The sequence below is a fragment of the Nyctereutes procyonoides genome, unplaced genomic scaffold, assembly GCF_905146905.1.
Source record: "Nyctereutes procyonoides isolate TBG_1078 unplaced genomic scaffold, NYPRO_anot_genome, whole genome shotgun sequence".
NCBI classification, from domain to species: domain Eukaryota; kingdom Metazoa; phylum Chordata; class Mammalia; order Carnivora; family Canidae; genus Nyctereutes; species Nyctereutes procyonoides.
In genome coordinates, this window is record NW_026575108.1 from 75,312 (window position 1) to 95,806 (window position 20,495).

At 36.3% G+C, this 20,495-nt stretch overlaps 2 pseudogenes; both read left to right on the forward strand.

The window, feature by feature from the left end:
- The first annotated feature begins 5,733 nt into the window (after positions 1-5,733).
- LOC129514802 (olfactory receptor 4P4-like) lies at positions 5,734-6,662 on the forward strand (annotated as a pseudogene).
- Positions 6,663-17,333: 10,671 nt separating this feature from the next.
- Positions 17,334-18,244, forward strand: LOC129514801 (olfactory receptor 4P4-like; annotated as a pseudogene).
- Positions 18,245-20,495: the final 2,251 nt, after the last annotated feature.

The following is a 20,495-nucleotide window of genomic DNA, read 5'->3' on the forward strand; positions in this document are numbered from 1 at the left end:
GAGAGTGAATACCCTTGTATTTTTTTACTTTAACAGGGAAATATTGTGTAGATTGTGGTTTTGGATTGTTTAGTGATTTTTCTAAATTGTTTTCTTAAAAATCTATATTCTTTGCTATGTGCAGTTATTGAACTGTCCCTTCGATTAGCCTAGTGGTTAGCTAGTTATTTGACAGAGACATCTTTAAACTATTTGAACAAAAAATAATAATACATAAATCTTGATCTAACATTTGTTGTGTTCAGATTGATGTAATGTGTCTTCTTTAATATAGGTTATGGCTTTTTCTTTTTTAATAATATAATATTTAGTTGTGCAAATATTCCATCTACACATGCAAATAATATGTATTCTTTGTTAGATGTATAATTTTATGTATGTGTCTACAATACTTTTAAAAGTATTGTGTAGATTTTCTCTATCTTTCCTGATGTATTGCTTGCTTTATTTATCAATAATTTAAAAAGGAACACTGAAATCTTCAACTGTGAAGATGGATTCATATTTTTTTCGTATGGATTTACTTAATTTTGTTTCATGCATTTTGAATCTGTATTCTTATGTGCATGTATGAGTCTGAGTCCTGTGCCAAAAAGAAGACAAATGGTATAATTTAAGAGCTGTATTGGAAGTGGTTATTTTCATGATGTGTACAACTGTAGGAGATCCCAAGGAATGTGTAATGGCCCTTGTGAAGTTGAGTGTGTTAGAGTATGGTGGGTGCACAGAAGGGGTGAGCAGAAGACATGGAAATGAGCAATATAGGAAAGAAAAATATATTATAAAATAAAACCTTAGATGGACCTTCATGGACCCATGACAATCATGTGGTATGAACTAAGGGCTATCATTTACTCAACCTGTTCCCATTAGATTCTACTGACATTCTAGTTCTCTCTCACCCAAGGTAGGGAGGGAGATAAAAGAAAGCAAAACAAAAACAAACAAACAAAAAAAAAAAACTAAAATAAGGAGAGAAATGATTGTGCGTTGTGGCCTTTCCAAATTCTAACCACTGCCCAAACTAGGTAATATCCAGTAACATAGAAAGGTTATAATTGGAATGATAAGGAATTCAATACTAATTATATATATACATATATATATAATGTAATGTATATATAATGTAATATATATAATATATATTATATATGTATCGTGATAATACTGATATATTAATAATATATACATATATAATGTAATGTGATATATATATGTATCTTACTAAACAACAGAGACTTCAGTCTTTAAATAAATTATTCTAGGAGAGGAGAGAGGGGGGAAAAACAAATACCCATAATATTACATCAGTGCTATAACACTAGAGAAGTACTGAATCACTCAGGTAATAACTCTCATGAGATAAATAAAATAAACCTCAAGCCCATATATGGGCTTCGATGATCTTATAAAAATATGAGCTTTATTTATCAAATAGTAACCACATATGCATTGGCCACTGTAAGATGCCTGTGGGACTTTCAGGCCCCTCTGTGCTTTTAATTCAAGGTATTCCCAGTAATGCTCTCCTGAAAGGTTCTTTTGGTTGGAAGATTCACAGGAGAGTCAGAGACATTCCACATGTATTTTCTGTTGTATAGCACAGGCATAGAAATTAAAAAACAAAACAAAATAGCCTCAGAGATCCTTGACATTCCAAAGAGATGCAAAATCCTGCAGAAATGAGCATTCTGGTATGTCTCTCTGTGTGTGCGTGTGTGTGTGTGTGTGTAGTATTTTTATATATTAATTTTTACATATATATGTATATTTAAATTGGGAGAAAATAATTGGGATTTTTAGCAATTCATTTTACACAAAAATTTGGTCTTATTGAAATCCTATCTTTATGTGTAAATTCTTCTGGAATAAATTTTCTTCATGGTTATTTCTAAGAGAAATCATTAAAGATATTCAGAATAAAATATGGATAATTTGAGGACAAATTGAAGATTTAAAGATTTTCTTTATACATGTAAGAGGGTATTTAAGCAAAATGAATGAAGTGTGAGCTCCCAAATCATACAGAAAAAGATTAGATACAGACTCCCCCTTAGTGCTTGTGTAACCTTGGGTCCAAATTTCCTTATTTGTGAAACGGGGACAATAGTACAATAATATACCTCATCAAGTCATAGTGTAGGTGAAATGGCTGTTATATGAAAAGTACTTACTAAATACTAAAGTGCCTAGAGTATATTATTACTTAGTATTTGGTATTTAAACATTTTAGTCTAAATATATCACATAATTCAGCCCATACCTTTCAACTTCACATTTTATTTTATTATAAATATGATAAATCATTTTAAAAAGCCAAAAAGAAATCAGGGTGGTTTGGTGGCTCAGTCAGTTAAGCATCTGACTCTGGTTTAGGCCCAGGTCATGATCTCAGGGTCTTGAGATCAAGTCCTGCACTGGCTCTGCATTCAGTGTGGGGTCTGCTTGAGATTCTCTCTCTCCTCCTGCCCCTGCCCCTGCTTGCTCTCTCTCTCAAATAAATAAATATTTTTAAAAAGGCAGAAAAATCATGTCAAATTGTCCTTGATACATTCTGTAGACTCTTATGCTTTAGTCATAATCCCCACTTCCAAATAAGCTAATGAAACTTTTTTTCTTTTTAACCTGTAGTTGACATGTGTTTGCAAATAATTCCTCAGAGATTTTTCTCAAGTAACTTAAAATTTAAGGGGAGATCCTTGAAAGAAATTCTTTAAATAAAAAGTATGCAAAAAGATGGACTCAAATTTCATTACCCCAAAAACCTGTAAATATTTGTGGTGTGTGTTTGTATGAGAGAGGGGGTGGGGAAGAGAGAGGGAGAGAGGAGGAACAGGTTTGTTTTGTTTTTATGGATTAAATAAAGACCACAAAGAAAATGATCTGAAGATGAGCCAGGGTATATTCATGCATAAAGGAACTTTCCCAGAGGATTCTATGGGCACTGTTTTGCAGAACGTTTTTCTATATGGAACTGTGTTTTCCTAACTGATGTTCAATCACTGTAAGCTGAGCGACACTGGACCAAACATTGGGAGGGGTTGACTCTTGCACCAATGTCCAGGACACATTCTAAACTGAGAGTTGAACTTGCTACAGTTTTGTTCTACAATTTTATGAAAAATTATCCTTGAATTCATATATGTCCTTTAACCAATCATATTCTTCCACATAAATAAGGAATAGGTTTGGATATTATCAATTTATACATAGAAAATACTTTGCTAAGCTCCATTGTTTCAACCCAGAACAAATTGATACAAACACCGATTTTTGTCTTTGCATTTAATATATTTGTAATGAGTTTTTCAACTATCCTGTTGTAGTAGAATACAAAATCCACAGGGAAAATCAATCAACTGATGAAAGTATCGATAATCTGTTTCCTTATATAACAACTTGTTCTTTTACATTTTGGGGAGCATTCTTCTTCACCCTTGATCATATCAGAATCATAAGCCTCTGTAAGTGAACTTTATTTCACTCTTGGCACAGGGCAGGCATATCCAGTATCACTACGAGCTGAAGCAGGAGGATTGGGAAGAATGAATTGCTCAGTACTAAGAAGAAAAAGGTAACAAGACATAGGAGACTGGATGCTCACCTTCATGATCATTAGACCAGAGACTGTCCACTACATCATACTGTTCCCTCACTGGTATCATTAAAATAAATCATTGACATTAACAGTGTTTTAGGAAAGTTATGATTTTGCTGTGGCAGATATTTGTTCATGGGTAAAAGGTGATGGTTCAACATATTCACTCTCTGCTCTTAGGTCTACTGCATCTAAGTGACTGTGCAGCTCTAACTGCATGTTTAAATATACAGGACACTATTTAATCACATTGGGTTCTTCAATACATCAACAGAAAACAACTAGCTTTCCACAATGTTTCTAATGTTTCAACAGCAGCCTCTAACATGTGTCTTTAGAATGATGGGGAAAAAGGGAAAGTTTTTGTATAACAATAAACTGTGTTCCTATATTCAGTTGCCCAGATTGTGTTCCAGTTCCCTGTTCCCTTCCTCTCCATGTTCTGAATCTCAACCAAACCTGTCAAAAAGAAGAATCACTGAAACTATTATCAACTAATTAAGGATATTTCTCTGCTACGATTAAGAGCCTTGATTTTGTCCTAATTTCAATAATTTATCTTAAGTTCTACTGGATATGTTGAAAGTTTGTGTGTGATTGGTACATTATATATAAATTCCCAAATGTCCATCAACTGATGAATGGATAAAGAAGATGTGGTGGTACATATAAACAGTGAAATATTACTCAGTTATTAAAAGAATGAAATCTTGCAATTTGCAACAATGTGGATGGAGCTAGAGTGTATTATGTTAAGCAAAATAGGTCAATCAGAGAAAGACAAATACCATATGATCTCATTCATTTGTGGAATTTAAGAAACAAACTAGATGAACATAGGATAAGGGAAAAAATAAAGAAAGGGTAGCAGACCATAAAAGACTCTTAACTACAGAGAACAAAATGAGGGTTGTCGGAGGGAGGTGGGTGGGAGAGGGGCTAGATAGGTGATGGGTATTATGGAGGGCACTTGAGATGAGCACTGGGTGTTATACATGTAAGGTACAAATCACTAGATTCCATACCTGCACCCAATTTTACCATATATATCAAAATTATTTTGGCTATTATTTATATAGCTAAAATTTAAATGAAAAATTGAAACAAAAAAAGAAATATGACAATTACATGCAACACACACAAATATATGTAGCACAGTGAAGGGATGGTATTTGTTTAAACTTATATGGGTAGTTAATGGCAGAGATGGAGTAAGACCCGTATCTTTGGGATCCCTGGGTGGCGCAGCGGTTTGGCGCCTGCCTTTGGCCCAGGGCGCGATCCTGGAGACACGGGATCGAATCCCACGTCGGGCTCCTGGTGCATGGAGCCTGCTTCTCCCTCTGCCTGTGTCTCTGCCTCTCTCTCTCTCTCTCACTGTGCGCCTATCATAAATAAATAAAAATTAAAAAAAAAGACCCGTATCTTTTAAGGAGGTGGAAAACAGCTGGAAGCCCATTTACTCAGTGGGTAATGTGGCATAGATGTTAAGAGCATAGAAATGGCATCTGATATAGGCATCTGATATCTTAGATTGCTACCTAATACTTTAATGATTTGGTGGAATTAACTGAACCAACCTATTTTTTCTGTTTTCTCATATGTAAAATGAGTATCAGAATAGTAACCATTGCCTTGTTATGACTTCAATGCTTGCAAAATGTTTACAACAATTTCAAACATAATATATGCTTTTATCAAATATAATTTGAGAGCAGCCCGGATGACTCAGTAGTTTAGCGCTGCCTTCAGCCTAGGGCATGATCCTAGAGTCCTGGGACCAGGTCCCATATCAGGCTCCCTGCATGGAGCCTGCTTCTCCCTCTACCTGTGTTTCTGCCTCTCTCTCTCTCTCTCTCTCTCTCTCTCTCTCTCTCTCTCTCTGTGTGTGTGTCTCATAAATATATAAATAAAATCTTTAAAAAAAATAAATAAATAAATAATATAAATAATAATTTGAAATATAATGATGCACTTCCTCTGAAAGGATTTAAAAGAGTGTAGCAAATTCTCTATAATCTAAATCTTTTTTAATAAATATTCCAAAACTTAAAACACTATTGTAGATATCATATATTCTTTATCATTTCAGATGAATTAAGTTTCTGTTGTGTCTCTGGAATCACCTCAACCTCATGGAAAATCAGAACAATGTCACAGAATTTGTTTTCATGGGTCTATGGGAAAATAAACAAGCGGAGCTACTGTTCTTTCTCTTGTTCCTGCTCTGTTATTTGGCAATCTTAATGGGAAACTTCATCATCTTACTCACGATCATCCACAGCCATCTAATTGAACAACCAATGTACTACTTTCTCTGCCACCTTTCCCTCATGGACCTCTGCTACACCTCCACTGTAGTCCCCAGACTAATCAGGGACTTAGGTGCAGCAAGAAAAACATTTCCTATAACAACTGTATGACCCAGCTCTTCACTGCCCACTTGCTGGCAGGTGTGGAGATATTCATCTTGGTGTCCATGGCTTTAGACCGCTATGTTGCCATTGTCAAGCCCCTGCATTACATGGTCATCATGAACCGGCGGAGGTGTAACCTGTTGATTTTCATGGCCTGGGGTGTGGGGTTTTGGCACTCTGTTGCTCTATTGCTCATGGTACTCAATTTACCTTTCTGTGGTCCTAATCAGATAGATCATTACATATGTGATGTGAAGCCTCTTTTGAAACTGGTGTGCAGAGATATTCGTGTTGTTAATATCTTGGTGATTTCAAACGCAAGAATGGTGGTGGTTGCTGTGTTTCTTGTCCTGGTGGCTTCTTACATTCTCATATTATATAATCTTAGGACCCACTCCTCTGTAGGGAGACGCAAAGCTCTCTCCACCTGCAGCTCTCATGTAATGGTGGTCATTGTATTCTTTGTGCCTTGTATCTATATTTATGTTCTACCTGCAGGGAGTGAAAACAAGGATAAGGAGATCTCTGTGTTTTACACTGTGATTGCTCCCTTGTTGAATCCTCTCATCTATACCCTGAGAAACATGGAGATGAGAAATGCCATGTGGAAGGTGTGGTCTAAATTGGCACATATGAAATTCAGGTAAAGATGAAATTCATTCCACTTCTGACTATGTGTTCCCAGGGTATATATAATTTGAGATGTTATAGAAAACATATAGCTTTCTTTGGGGAGTTGAACTAAATGAGCTCTAACAATATGAGACAAGAAGCAAGTCACTGTGGTTCAGATTGCAATATGTACACTAAGGTTGCCAACTAGTTCCGGATGTGGTTGAATGGGTTTGAGGAATGCTAGAAATGTCTTTCTAAAACACATGCCTAATCATAGCACTGTCCTCTCCAATAATGTACACAGAACAAGATTTCCTTGGAATAAAATCCAAAGTTCTCACTTATTAATCACAATTGGTCCTGGCTGAATCTGCTAATCTCAGAAGGCACTATAATGGTAGAAAGGATGGTGTTAAAATGTAAACAAGTTTTTGGGTCAGGGAGAGCTCAGTGATTACTGACTCCGGTACATTTTTATCTTTGTGTCTTGGCAATTTGCTTTAATTATATATGCATCTCCATCTTTCAAATATCTATGAAATGTGTAATACTGTACTTTATAAAGTTGAAATATTGCCTTGGTTAACATGTGTGAAGATTGAGAAGCATGTGGCTTCTAGAAACATAGATTTTTCCTCTTTTTGTACTTTTCTTCATTTGTTTCCCTCTCCTTGGATGCTTGCAGCCAGCTACACTGCACTCTACATTCTCCAAACATACTCTAAAGTCTATCAGCTCTATGACTGTTTCCTCTATCTTTTCTGCTTATAATGCTGCTCCCATGACGCGTTAGTGTTCATGTCTTACGTATAAGTCACACTCCTGATATTTTCTTATTCCAGAAGATTTTGCCAATTCATGAACAAACCAGTAGTATTTATTATTTTTTCCTTGTTCTTTTGTTGCTATGAAACTGGGTAATTACTCCTTTTAAAATAATACTGTGTTCCATATTGGTGTTTCTTCTTATATGTTTTTCCAGTTTGATCGAGTCAACTCAGTCAAAAATGTACTGTATCTTTATTTTTCTTTTATCTATTTTCTAGGAATAAACCCATACAAATTAATAAATAAACAGTGAATTAAATTCAAAGATGCTATCTTTTCTTTTTATTGGATTTTACATGCTCTTCTCACATATCCAGAACTTCCCCTTATGTTATGAACTATCATGCATTAGTAACAAAATATGTAATGTCAGAAAAGTTAAAAATTCAACATACGTCCCATGTAGCTCTCAGGAAAGGAATAAATCCATGAGATTCCAGCTCCCTATTATGTCTTTTTACTTATTTTCTACATTTGAAGACACTACTACTTTAATTTTCTTTTATCCTCTTGTCTTTTGAATCATATAATCCCATTAGCTCTGTGTCTTCGTTCCCATTTGTGTAGACATTTCTCTCTGCTGAAGCATTTGCCCTTTCTCAGAAGAATGATTGCATATTTTGGACATAGAGTTCACTCAGCTCAAATACTCCTGCCCGAGAGTAAGGAGAAGCCCAGGAAAAACCATAAATGTGATGGTGTTTATCTTCTGTGTCAGGAAATCTTCTTTTGTTACTTGTAGTTTTAGAACTATTCACATCTAACTGATAACTGATTTTTTTCATGGATCCATGATAACCTGTAGAATAGCAAGGGAAAATGTTCTATTTCATAGGAAATTAAGTTTGTCTAGTTATTGTTTGGTTTGACTTCGATTAACATATTAATTATCCAAGGATTTTTTTGATTATTTTGTAATGTATAATAATGTAGCATGTACATTTGTGCTAGCCTGTAGACAATAATCTAATATCTTCAAAAATACCTGAAATCTCAGTTTTATAAATAATCCCATATAACCCACAAAATAAATGGTTTTAGAAGGGGCTAGAAAATAAGGAAAAATAAAACAAAATCAATTCTCAGAAGAGCAAGTTAATATGAACCGAGACACGTGGAGGGCTTAGGGTTACACATGAGGTACTTGTACGCATCTCTAAGGAGTATCCTGGTGTATTTGTGTGTGTCAGTGGTAAACATATGACCAGCTATCTCCTTCTATGTATTGACACAATTCTCTCTTCTTTGAGAGAAGCTTGGTCAAAAACATTATGTTGAAATAGACAACCAGTAGAACAGTGAGTTCTGATATCCATCATGCTAAGTAGTAGAATCTCTTATTTCTGCAGGGTTACTACACTTTTTTTTAAAGATTTATTTATTTATGATAGACACAGATAAGAGAGAGAGAGGCAGAGACACAGGCAGAGGGAGAAGCAGGCTCCATGCCGGGAGCCCGATGCGGGACTGGATCCCGGGACTCCAGGATCGCGCCCTGGGCCAAAGGCAGGCGCCGAACCGGTGAGCCCCTGAGCCACCCAGGGATCCCCGATTACTACAATTTCAGAGCCGGGAAGCATATAGTAGACATAAAAACCTGCTCCTTTCCCTCACAGAAAGCACACAGTTCCTTTTCTTATTTTTATCTAGTAGCTCTTGGAGCAAATTGTTTTAACTTCTAAAGAATTGTGTGTGTGTGTGTATAAAATTGAAGTACTATTTTTATTCTTAAATTTTTTATTGGAGTTCATTTGCAAACATATAGTATAACACCCAGTGCTTCAGCATATAGTATAACAACCAGTGCTCATCCTATCAAGTGCCCTCTTCAGGGCTTATCACCCAATCACCCCATCCCCCCACCTGCCTCCCCTTCCACTACCCCTTGTTCACTGCCCAGAGTTAGGAGTCTCTCATGTTTTGTCACCCTCTCTAATTTTTCCCACTCATTTCCTCTCCTTTCCTCTATAATCCATTCAAGAAACAAACAATCCAATCATGAAATGGACAAAAGACATGAACAGAAATGTCACCAAAGAAGGCATACACATGGCCAACAAGCACATGAGAACTTGCTTCGCATCACTTGCCATCAGGGAAATACAGATCAAAACCACAATGAGATACACCGCACACCAGTGAGAGTGGGGAAAATTAACAAGACAGGAAATAACAAATGTTGGAGAGGATGTGGAGAAAGAGGAACCCTCTTGCCCTGTTGGTGGGAATGCAAACAGGTACAGCCACTCTGGAAAACTGTGTGAAGGTTCTTCAAAGAGTTGAAAAGAGAGTCTACCCTATGACATAGCAATTGCACTACTGGGTATTTACCCCAAAGAATTGTGTTCTTATTGGAACAATGGAACTAACATTACTTATCTCACAATATGCACTATTGTGAGATGAGATGATATAATGACCCTAAGACACAAAATAATTTCTCAATAATTGTTGTTATTGTGGTTGTTATCATTATTTTGTAGTGGCTAAGATCCTATAAAAATGTATCTGAAGTTTAATGTGTATAAAGGAAATTGTTAATATATGGATCTGTGCATAATGGAAGAATATTGGTTCACTGAATGTCAGTGTGCACATTTTGGTCTCAACCAAATAAACTGCAGAAATGAAATCACATAGGACTAAGCCAATGGAAAACAGAATAAATTTTGCATTGAGTCCTGATTCCCCCCCCCATGTTTTATTATAGTCTTACCTGACAAAATAACTTTTTTACACTAACGTGTATAAAGAACAGGTTGTTTATTCTTTTACCATTCCTTTCCTTCTGCCCTCCATTTCCCTACCATCTATATCCTCGTTAATCCATGACAATAAATAACCCAAGTTAGAGTCCTGATATTGTAGGTCACTATTTTATCCATCTATCTACTCTACTGATGCAGGTTACTGTAGATAATGATGCATATTGGACCGTACTGCATCTGCTTGGTTCTATTTGTCTTTCCCCATCTCAGATTTTTTTAAATACTTTTTTTTAAGATTTTAATTTATTTATTCATGAGAGAGAGAGAGAGAGAGAGAGAGAAAGAGAGAGAGGCAGAGACACAGGCAGAGGGAGAAGCAGGCTCCATACCCAGAGCCTGCCGTGGGACTCCATCCCAGGACTCCCACGCCCTGGGCCAAAGGCAGGCACTGAACCGCTGAGCCACCCAGGGATCCCCCATCTCAGATTTTTCCAAACTACTGTAAAAGTAAATTTCCAACTGGAGCAAGAAAGCTTACTTAAGAGAGTCTTTCTTTAAAAAATAAGATCAGGAAGCCATAAATGAGGAAGAATTTATGCACGTCCTCATTGAAGAAACCATGAAGATTTTTGAAATTTTCAGAGAGCTGCAAGCCCTCAGCCTGGACTTAACTTCCTCCTCACCATGACCCCTGAATCATCTGCATTCTTTACTTCTAAAGGAACTCCAATCCCTCATTTAGCCCAACCAATCCCAGCTGCCCTAATTCCAACCTCTGTTTTGCGTAGAGAACCTGAATGAGAATTACACTCACAGCCTTTCAGCTATATGACTCTGCTTCACTTTATCTTCCTGGGAACACACTTTAGGTTTCTTTTTCTTTTTTTTTTTTTTTCTTGGTGTGTCTCAGATGTTTATTTTATTTTATTTTATTTTATTTTTTTATAAATTAATTTTTATTGGTGTTCAATTTACCAACATACAGAATAACACCCAGTGCTCATCCCGTCAAGTGTCCCCCTCCGTGCCCGTCACCCATTCACCCCCACCCCCCGCCCTCCTCCCCTTCCACCACCCCTAGTTCGTTTCCCAGAGTTAGGAGTCTTTATGTTCTGTGTCCCTTTCTGATATCTCCCACACATTTCTTCTCCCTTCCCTTATATTCCCCTTCACTATTATTCATATTCCCCAAATGAGTGAGAACATACACTGTTTGTCCTTCCCCGATTGACTTACTTCACTCAGCATAATACCCTCCAGTTCCATCCACGTTGAAGCAAATGGTGGGTATTTGTCGTTTCTAATGGCTGAGTAATATTCCATTGTATACATAAACCACATCTTCTTTATCCATTCATCTTTCGATGGGCACCGAGGCTCCTTCCACAGTTTGGCTATTGTGGACATGGCTGCTAGAAACATCGGGGTGCAGGTGCCCCGGCGTTTCATTGCATCTGAATCTTCGGGGTAAATCCCTAACAGTGCAATTGCTGGGTCGTAGGGCAGGTCTATTTTTAATTCTTTGAGGAACCTCCACACAGTTTTCCAGAGTGGCTGCACCAGTTCACATTCCCACCAACAGTGTAAGAGGGTTCCCTTTTCTCCACATCCTCTCCAACATTTGTTGTTTCCTGCCTTATTAATTTTCCCCATTCTCACTGGTGTGAGGTGGTATCTCATTGTGGTTTTGATTTGTATTTCCCTGATGGCAAGTGATGCAGAGCATTTTCTCATGTGCATGTTGGCCATGTCTATGTCTTCCTCTGTGAGATTTCTCTTCATGTCTTTTGCCCATTTCATGATTGGATTGTTTGTTTCTTTGGTGTTGAGTTTAAGAAGTTCTTTATAGATTTTGGAAACTAGCGCTTTATCTGATATGTTATTTGCAAATATCTTCTCCCATTCTGTAGGTTGTCTTTGAGTTTTGTTGACTGTATCCTTTGCTGTGCAAAAGCTTCTTATCTTGATGAAGTCCCAATAGTTCATTTTTGCTTTTGTTTCTTTTGTTTTCGTGGATGTATCTTGCAAGAGTTACTGTGGCCAAGTTCAAAAAGGGTGTTGCCTGTGTTCTCCTCTAGGATTTTGATGGAGTCTTGTCTCAAACTCTCCCTCTTCGCCGATGACATGATACTCTACATAGAAAACCCAAAAGCCTCCACCCCAAGATTGCTAGAACTCATACAGCAATTTGGTAGCGTGGCAGGATACAAAATCAATGCCCAGAAATCAATGGCATTTCTATACACTAACAATGAGACTGAAGAAAGAGAAATTAAGGAGTCAATCCCATTTACAATTGCATCCAAAAGCATAAGATACCTAGGAATAAACCTAACCAAAGAGGTAAAGGATCTATACCCTAAAAACTATAGAACACTTCTGAAAGAAATTGAGGAAGACACAAAGAGATGGAAAAATATTCCATGCTCATGGATTGGCAGAATTAATATTGTGAAAATGTCAATGCTACCCAGGGCAATTTACACTTTAGGTTTCTACCTGAGTCTGTGTCTTTGAAATTGCAATTCTAATGGCCCAAACAAATGTTTATATTATTATTGTTATTACTTTTTAATGCCTGAGAGACAGTGAGAGAGACATAAGCAGAGGGAGAAGCAGGCTCCCTGCAGGGAACCCAATGCAAGACTACATCCCAGGTACCAAGAATCATGCCCTGAGATGAAGGCAGATGCTCATCAACCACTGAGCCACACCGAGGAATCCCAAATGGTTGTATGTTTAAATTTTCAGTGAATTCTTTCTTAGTCAGCACTACCCTAATACTATTCCATACAATATGATTTTTTCTTCAGAAAGCAAGATGAGCCCAAGGTCAGCTTGTGGAGCCTCCAGAGAAACTTCATGACACAGGCTAGCACACAGATAAGTAAAGTTATATCCAGAAAATGCCCACAGGCACCAGGGTCAGTACCAGGGAGAGCAACACAGAGCCTTGGATGAAGTTCTGTTCAGAAATGCCTCTGGGAGATAATTCTCTACAGTTGCAAAGACCTATTAATTCTTGTGTTGTCATATGTTATATTCTGCTCTTCTGAATCAACTTTCCCTTTAGGGATACACACAAAATAAATAACTCCTAGAACTTAAAATGTATATTTGTTTTTGCAAGAATCTCAAAATATTTACAGTTTTTTTTAAGTCTGAAAATCCACTTCTTCCATTCCTGATGGTCAATGGATGTTTAGGTTCTACTCTCCTTGCAAATATATAAAATGTCCTAAGACATGTTGATATTCCTTAAATAATTTTAGGGAATCAACCTAAACGTGTCTAAATAATTGGCTTATAATCTCTGCATTTTATTTCGTTTTTAGATACTGGAGAAGGATCAGCAGAGTGAGTACGTCAGGTGAGAGCCCTCCTGATTTGATCTAAAACTAATCTTACAGAGACTGAAAGCTAATGATCGGTGAATTAACCATGGCATTTTCATTGGAGAATGCTCCACCAACTGTGCTTTGGGTTGGTTATCTGCTACTTAAATTTATTACATTTAATCCCAATCATAGGCTATATTTTCTGTAGCAGCATAAGATAATTTGATCACTACAAAAACAATTTAGCCAACTGTAGTCTTATTATACATTATTATGCGGAGAATTCCACTTAAGAACGAAAACAGTTGAGGTTAATGAAATCTTTAAGTTTCAGTGAACTTTATTGAGTTCCTTTTTGGTTGCTTTTATATTTTTCTCCATATTCTCTTATGAATAGCCCAGTTTATGATTGTATGTCCCAATGATGAATAATCTTACTAACTTTCAAAAAACCTTGTCACCCTAAAATGGACTAGATTTATTTGACTGAATTAAGGTGACTTTATAGTTGGCCATATTCTGATATCATTAGGAGAAAATTTGAACTCATAGAGGAAACTCTAACTATAAGAACAAGTATTCTTATTGTTTAAATAGCACAATCAAAAGACAATGCAGCATGTTTATGTAGTGCAACCAAAGAAATAAAGTAATAATTTGACTGTATCTTTACAGTGCACGGAAATGGCAGGCTAGGTTATTAGTATTAAGAAATGCCAAAGACAACCAATGTTTTAGAGTAATTCTATTTCTCTTTACTAACCGATTGTTCCAAATTGAGATTTATCATGGTCATTCTCTTTAATATATATTGTGATATTTTGTGGGAGGATTTTGTTTCCTTGTGAGACTGGTTATATATGCACACATGGCAATTTCAGAGACTGTTGATTCCAAAAGGTAAAAAAGGAAACTAATGTGCAGATTTGAACCTTGAATGTCCTGGGGTGGTTTACATTATTTTTGGTATTCTTCAATATATTTCTGGATTATGTAATAGTTAATGGATTCTATAAATGTGGACAATGAAATTTTAAGAGGTCAGCAATAACCTCAATATTCATAAATGGTATGGAAGGGGAAAATTAATTTTGTGTACTGAGATCTTATTAAAAGTTATTGGATATAGGAAAGGAAGACAATAAAGTAAATGAGAAAGATGTTTGGATAGTGTCTGCTTAAAATGGTTGATCGACTTCTCATAGAACATTGGCCAGATTACTCTGATTTTAAACTGTACACATCAATTCTAAATAACCATAACTAAAATGGAATAAAGCAAATATAAGGACACAGTTCACTTAATATCAAACCTCTGACTAATAGGAGTATTTAGGTAACTGGTTTTCTTTTTATATTCAGGTTGTTACTCCTATAGAAACATAATCTGAATCAAAACCATTCTCCATTCAGTTATTATCCTTCTCTGTGTGTCTACATCTTTTTTGTTCTGGGATTCCAACCAGGGAATGAATAATATTTTTTCCTTTCATCACTTATGATTTCGATTATTTAACAAATTGAGGACATGTGGTCAAGAATACAGTATGTGTTTCAAGGACAATAATTTTCTCACTGGACTGCATTCACAGGTCCCTTTTATTTCAGCAAACAGCAGTGATTATGATAGCACATCCCCTTATATATCAGGATGAAAGTTTAAGAGCTACTGTGTGTGGAACATCTGTGATAATCCAGAAATTGAGACAGAATCCTACCTGAAAGAAAGTTCATTTTGCTAAAACCCATGAAAAATTATTTCAAAGTTATTTGGTATCAAGAATCCCCCAAGTATTCATAAACGTAGTTTAGGTAATGGTAATCTGTCACCTTGCATACTTTTTTTTTTTATTGAGATAAGAATCAACATGCCTCTTCTCCCTGCTGGCCTCCAGGATACCTGAACTTTGTTCTTTGTTCACAAGAATGGGATGCAACCCCGGACTGGGTGGGAATCAAGATATCTGTCCTCCACATGATATTAGTTTTTGATGCTAATAAATTACTTAGATTGCCTTTATCTGAATCTCTTTATTGAAAATCAGGGGTTTGGATATACAATTGACATCTTTAAGTTGTTTACTAACCGACTTATCTAACAATTAACTTTAAGTCCATTTGTTTTAGGCAAACACAACTCTCTGTAAACAGTATGCCATTTCGTAAATTAGGAATCAGCACTGGCTGTAATAAGGTAAGGTGAAAATTGATCAATGAATTATAAAATTATTAACCTCTATTTAAATACTGTTCACTGTTGAACACTGTGAACCTGATAATTACTTTTGCTTTGTTAAAGACAAGAGAGAGATCAGAAAGCCTGATAGCAGTTCTAAAGTCATAGTGGGAACAGAAGGAGATTTTTTTCTTCTTGATGACATTAGGGTTGAATGATAATTTAAAACAGAGTTTCTTAGAGTATACACCATTTTTAAATGCTACATCAGTTACCTCTAAAATGATCCTAAAGACAGATGTCTTGAGTTTGTTAGTGGTTTTGATGGCTTCTAAATAACTTTGCTGCAGTTATATTCTGTGTTTTTAAAATATTCAACCAAGTGCCCAGATATAGTGGTTTCATTGCACCAGACAAAGGTGGAAAGTGTGCTGCAATGTTTGCATCTCGTTAAGTGTCCGTTAATTCCTCAACACTGGCTAAAACACCTCCCAGGGTGCATTCCCTGTTCCTACACTCTATTTCCCTATCTATAGATGTCTCAACTTTGTGCAAGATACAAGCTTGTGAATCTATGATCCATTCACTAATGCAAGATCTAGTTAGTGAGTGCTGAGACAAGTCCCCCTTGGAATTACATTCTGTAACAGATTCTTTGGTTGAATTTTATGCCTAGATTGTGTATAAAATACTGAAGTTCCTAGGAAAAGTCATGAATTATAAAAAGTGCAAATATGCTTGGGCAATTTCTTTTTATTTATCATTTATCACTTGCCATCACAAATTTAGATTATTTTTAAACAAAATTTTTGTTTAGTTTGTAATCTGTAAATAGGATAAATGAATCAATTGGCTCTTTATTTTTTACAACTTGAATCCATTGACAGTCTATTTGCTGCATAATTTTCAAGCATTCTTTGCTTTTAATGTGCCTGAACCTATTTTAGTTTAAAATGTGCAATTTATATTTGTCCACAGGGCAAGGAAGATTATCTTTATTTTTATTATTTTTTTTCTTTAGAGAGAGAGAAGAGGGAGAGGAGCAGAAGCTGAGGGAGAGAGAGAGAGAATCTTAAGCAGGTTCCATGCCTGACACAGGGCTCTCTCCTGTTCTTCTTTCAGGATGATCTGGACAAATTCTGTTTTATTCGGGACTGTGTCTTCAGGATAGATAATTTATTTAAAAATATCAGTTTGTGGAGCGCCTGGGTGGCTCATTTAGTTAAGCATCCAACTCTTAATTTCAGCTCAGGTCATGATCTCAGAGTACACATTACAACGCACATGTTGATTTTTAAAAATCATGTAAATTATATTCCTTTTGTTATCTAATATTATAACTGACAATAATAAAATTGCTTCTTTAACAGCAAACTAACATTTAAATATTCCTTAATCATTAATGGTAAAGTTGAGATTTTACCCTATTCCATTATAGAATTATTTACAATAGATTTCTAAAATGAGAAAAATAAAAAAGAAGCATAAATCTCAATGTCAGGAATAATTAATATCACTTATACAATGACAGCAGTCTGATTTTTTGTAAATTTATGGTATTGTTGTCATGATGCTAATTTTGTATAGATTCATGTTTTCTTTCGTTTCAGATATTGAACCCATCTGTTTACAATATATGCCAGTCCAAAACACATGGAGGGCCAGAGGAATGTCTCAGAATTCATTCTTTTGGGACTTTCGCATGACCAGAACATGCAAATATTTTGCTTTGTGCTCTTCTTATTCTGTTATGCTGCTCTCTTGGTAGGAAACCTTCTGATCCTTGTCTCTATTCGATGCAGCCCTCTTTTTCACCAACCAATGTACTACTTCCTCAGCCACTTATCCACTTTGGATATCTGCTATACCTCTAGCGTTACACCCAAATTAATTGCTGACCTGCTAGTGGAAAGAAAAGCCATCTCCTATGTAATTGTATGTTTCAGGTCTTTGCCATGCACTTCTTTGGAATGATTGAAGTTCTAATCCTTACAGTCATGGCCTTTGATCGCTATGCTGCCATCTGCAAACCTCTCCACTACCTGCTTATCATGAACAGGACAAGATGCAATCTCCTAGTCTTAGCTGCTTGGGCTGGTGGGGCTGTCCACTCCTTTCCTCAATTTTGTATGGTAATCAGATTGCCCTTCTGTGGGCCTAATGAGATTGATCACTATTTCTGTGATATATTTCCTTTGCTAAAGGTTGCCTGCACTGATACCTACATCACTGGTGTCCTTATGGTTGTCAATTCGGGAATGGTTACCTTAGTGACATTTGTGGTTTTATTTTTTTCTTATGTCATTATATTATTCACTTTAAGAAATCACTCAGCGGAAGGAAGACGCAAAGCCCTCTCTACCTGTGGATCTCACATCACGGTTATAGTCTTATTTTTTGGGCCTTCCATCTTTGCCTACCTTAGACCTCCAACCAATTTCCCTGAGGATAAAGTATTTGCTCTGTTTTACACCATCATTGCTCCTATGTTCAATCCTTTAATCTATACTCTGAGAAATTCAGAGATGAAAAATGCCATGAGAAAATTTTGGTGTCAAACGTGAGAGCTCAACATCATTTTAGCAAAACAGAGGGGCAGCTACATGTGGATAGGGGAGGGAGGAAACCATCTGACAGGGTATTTCTCCTACTGGTATCATGTTATGAGTGACAGAACTTAGGACTTAGAGTTTCATAATAACTCAAAGAAATATTAATTCAACCATACAAACATAAGTTTAAAACATAGTTAATTTTGTGGATTTTGAGATGGCATGAGCAAGTTTACATGCATAAAAAGTTATATGTGCAGTTAAGACAATGCCATATGAGCTGTGAATTGTGATGTAGAGAAGAAAATTCTAATAATAATTGTATTAGAAAAGTCAGGTTTGGTGGCTAGACCACATGATGAAACATTCTGGATGGCAAAGGAGTAGTTAAAATCCATGATTTTATAACCAAGTTTTGGTTCATGATAGGGTCTTCAGCTAAATGAACTCAAGTCGTATTTAGAAGTTTATGACAAATCAAGAAGTTTCCATAACAGAACCTGATTTAAACCGATTCCCTGGTTTTAAACTCTTGGCTACACATTGGAAATAAAAATAAACTAGTAGGGCAACCCCAGTGGCCCAGTGGTTTAGTGCCGCCTTCAGCCAAGGCATGATCCTGGAGACCTGGGATCGAGTCCCGTGTCCGGCTCCCTGCATGGAGCCTCCTTCTCCCTCTGCCTGTGTCTCTGCCTCTCTCTGTGTGTTTCTCATGAATAAATAAATAAAATCTTTAAAACATATGTATACTAGTAAAAATAGAGTGAAGTCAGTCACCCAGGATATTAAAAACACACTCGCTGCTCTTGTACATATTGGCTCATGTAAAAAATCCATAAAGGAACAGCGATCTATGAAATGCCAGAAATTAGTATGAAGTCTCTATTTATTAGATCCAGAGGCTTTCTTATGTTCACAAGTAAAACATAAGCAAAAAGCAAATAAGAGCTCAAATTAACAAAAACTTCAATCAAAAAACCCCGTGACACAAGTCATGGAAATGAATGGAAATACAAATCATCTTTGTAAATAACCTGAAGAGTAGATGCATGAGAAATATTTCCTAGAGGAACCTGAAAAAAAATTCGATGTGATCTGTTTATTTGAATGTCTGACAAGATACAAAAAGAAACGACTACTTAGAAACCAGAGCAAGTATCGTTAAGACAGAAGAGATTGTGTAACCAGGATAGGATGATGGTGAAAATACACAAGGACAGTTTTGTCCATATAAATGCAATACTAAAATTATAATGATTATACAAGGCCCTATATACAGAAGGAAGGAAGGGTAGAAAAATTGATAAGGGAGATGTACTATCTTTCCTTCTTTGGCTTACCTGCTTAGCATAATGCCCACAAGTTCTATCTCTGTAGCTTTTCCTTCTTTCTCTTGGTTAATTTATGTGTATATTTCATCTCTTTTACCCACTCATCCACTTAGATTGTTCTGTATCATGTCTTTTATGAATACTCTGCACAAAAAGAATTTTAGTTTCAAATAGTTCATTCTTTCCCCTGATTATTTAGATAATCAAATTTCCCAAAGCATTTAGATTTTATTAAATATCTCTTAGACCTGCTGCTTCATCTGAAAGTCACACAGTAGTCTTATTTTCCTTCACATTCAGACACTTTTACTGTAAAATGAACTATAATATGAATTGGGTCCCTCATAAGGAAAATTAGACTATCAGCTCAACATATCAGAGGAAGTTGGAGAGTTTTCTGAGATATGGGTCCCAACATTTCAGTCAAGTTCAACTTTACAGCTACAGTGATTAGAGTATGTTATCACATTCAGATGGTCCTGAGGGGATATGACATGCCATTGCATTACAGTGAGGAAATTTAACTCCTGAGTCAGTAAGACCTGATTATGACAGGCTAACTGTGTGACTTTAAACATAGCCCAGAGGGTGGTCTAATTCCTGGTGAATAGTGCTAAAAAGAAAATCACAGGCCCAAAATGACATCAGTTAGGTTAAGGCCCAAAGTCAGGAAAGCAAGGCTTACTACCTAACTTAACTGCCTTTTCAACCCTTCTAGGGATATAACTTTAACCAGTCAACATGGAATTTCCTGGTCAGCAGTACAAAATTTAATGATAGACCCCATCCATCCCCCTTCGAAGGGCAACTTTGCCTGAAACAGTGCACTCTTCCTTTTTTATGGTGCTCCTCTGCCTTTAAAACCTTTTCTTTTTCTGCAGTTCTCTAGACAAACTCTTTTCTACTATCTAGGTAGGAGCTGCCTGATTCAT